Source organism: Ostrinia nubilalis, chromosome 1 (assembly GCF_963855985.1).
Source record: "Ostrinia nubilalis chromosome 1, ilOstNubi1.1, whole genome shotgun sequence".
NCBI classification, from domain to species: domain Eukaryota; kingdom Metazoa; phylum Arthropoda; class Insecta; order Lepidoptera; family Crambidae; genus Ostrinia; species Ostrinia nubilalis.
In genome coordinates, this window is record NC_087088.1 from 17,501 (window position 1) to 20,000 (window position 2,500).

The 2,500-nt window shown below is 59.0% G+C and overlaps 1 pseudogene; it reads left to right on the plus strand.

Annotated features, from left to right (window-relative positions):
- LOC135077400 (large subunit ribosomal RNA) overlaps nt 1–2,500 on the plus strand; it is an 8,126-nt pseudogene that overhangs the window by 2,845 nt on the left and 2,781 nt on the right.

Consider the following 2,500-nt stretch of genomic DNA (forward strand, 5'->3'; position numbering starts at 1 on the left):
GCAGTAAGAGAGTAAGTTGCTCCACTTGGCGTCCAGTGCCCCTTCGGGTCGGTCAAGACCAGCAGCGCCCAGGAGGGGAAGCAGCTCTGGGCGTTAAGTGCAATGGGGTCGAGCAGCAAGCCGCTGTTAGCCCAACTCCTACCCTCAACCTGCACGTGGTGTCGCTGCGATCGCCGATGAGGGGGGGGGGGTGAGTCTACAGAACTAAAGAAGGGTGCAGGATCCAGCGACCGTGGAACTGTACTTACTCCCAGTAGACTCCCTGGTAGACCGGGAGTTAGCGTTTTCCGCCAAGTGCTCAGTCGTCGCGCAACAGTCCCGAAGCCGGGATTGGCGGGGCGGCTGAGCGCTCGGTCAGGCTTGTCCTTGGACCCTCATTATGAGCGGCGCGGCAGGCCCTATCGAACAACTTTTGGGTCTGTGGTCCAAGTGAGCTTGTGGGGGAGGTACCACAAGAGCCGTGATGGGGGTGTCATCTTTTAGAGTCATCCCAAGCCTAGCGATTATCCTTCGGGTACGGCCTTGCAAAAATCGTGGGCGAGCGGGGGATTCGGGTTAGCAGCCCGCTTCTCCTTTAATTCAAAACGCTCAGGACAATATAGAGAATAGCGTCTCTCGGCTGGCAGGGGTGCCACCGGGCGTAGCGCTCAGAATTCCGGGGAGTGGAGGGCACTCCGCGACCTCGATAAATGTAGATGGTGTGACGGGATACCCGTGTCCGGAATGTGGCCGGGACTTCACGACCAAAACGGGGCTTGGCGTCCACAGACGTAGGGCCCACCCCGTGGAAACGAATGACGAATCAAAGCCGCCGCAGGTGAAGCGACGGTGGCGCGAAGAGGAACTGGCGCTGCTGGCCAAGACGGAGGCTCAGTTGGGGATGGAAGACGGGGCGGTGATCAACAAAAGACTCTGGACAGCGCTTGGCGCAACGCTGCAGAGATCTTTAGAGGGGATCAAGGGTGCTCGCAGGGCAAAATCATATAAGGCTCTTGTTGAGCAATATAAGGCCGTGTGTCAGGCCAAAGATCGAGGTGCACGATCTTCAAACGCGTCACCCTCCCCTCAACGTGATAACGCAAATCACAGTACAGAATTGACACCACCCGTTCTGACCTCCCATAGTCCTCCACAGACGCCGGCGGCCCAGCCCTTGGACGCGCCGCCTAGCCGAAGACCAGCGGCGGCGACCCCGCCGACGAGTGACTGCGGCGCCATCATCGAGAAGCTGCTAGCCAGCGGCGCCTCGCGGATGAAGCCGCAGCCCCGGCGGCGGGGTAAGCTGAAACCTGGACGTGACGACGGTTGTAAAGAGACCGAGACTGCAAAAAGATCGAACCGAGCCCGCAGGCGAGAGGAGTACGCCCGAATTCAGGAGATGTATCGGAAGTGTCCCGGTCGCGCTGCAGCGGAAGTGATCGACGGCCGATGCAGGGGCGTGAAGCACAGTTTGAAGGAGTTGGACGCCTACTGGCGACCGATTCTGGAGACAGTGTCGAACGCTCCTGGGCCCACACCGGAAGCTCTAACCGCTTTACGCGGGAACGAGCAGTACGGGGGCGGCTACGACTACTCTCCGCTCTGGGAGCCCATAACTTCTGACGAGGTGAAGGCGACCATCGTAGACCTACGGACAGCGCCAGGACCCGACGGAATTCGCTCGCAAGACTGGCGAGGCGTCTCTCTGGAAAGTAAGGTGAAGCTCTTTAACACCTGGATGACTGCTGGTGAGATACCGGAACCGCTGCGACAATGCCGGACCATCTTCGTGCCGAAGAAGGATGATCCTGCAGACCCGGGCGACTACCGGCCGATTTCAATCGCGTCGGTACCGCTCAGGCACCTGCACTCGATCCTGGCGCGGAGGTTGGAGAGGTGTTGCCCCCCTGATGTACGACAACGCGGATTTATCTGCGCCGACGGTACCCTGGAGAATTCCGCGGTACTGGACGCTGTACTGGGGGATAGCAGGCAAAAGTTGCGAGAGTGTCACGTGGCGGTGCTCGACTTCTCGAAGGCATTCGACACAGTGTCCCACAAGGCACTTGTGGAGGTGCTTAGAGGGCGGGGGCTGCCCGGGGCCTTTTGCGACTATATCGCTCGACTGTACGAGACGGCAAATACCACCTTAGCCGTGAATGGGAACTCGAGCGAACCTGTGAAAGTCGGTAGAGGAGTCCGCCAGGGAGATCCACTCTCGCCTTGGCTTTTTAACATGACAATGGATCTTGTTCTTGCGTCCCTGCCACAAGAGGTAGGCTACAGGCTTGAAACCGAGCGTGTCTCGGCGATGGCTTACGCCGATGACCTAGTCCTTGTCGCGGGATCTAAAGTGGGGATGCAGACAGCCATTGACAGCGTATACCAAACGGGGCAACTCGTGGGGTTACGGTTGAACTGTGCAAAAAGCGCGGTGATTTCAATGGTGCCCGACGGGAAGCGCAAGAAGCATCACTATCTGACCGGCCGGGTTTTCCGTATTGGGTCGAAGTGGTTGCGT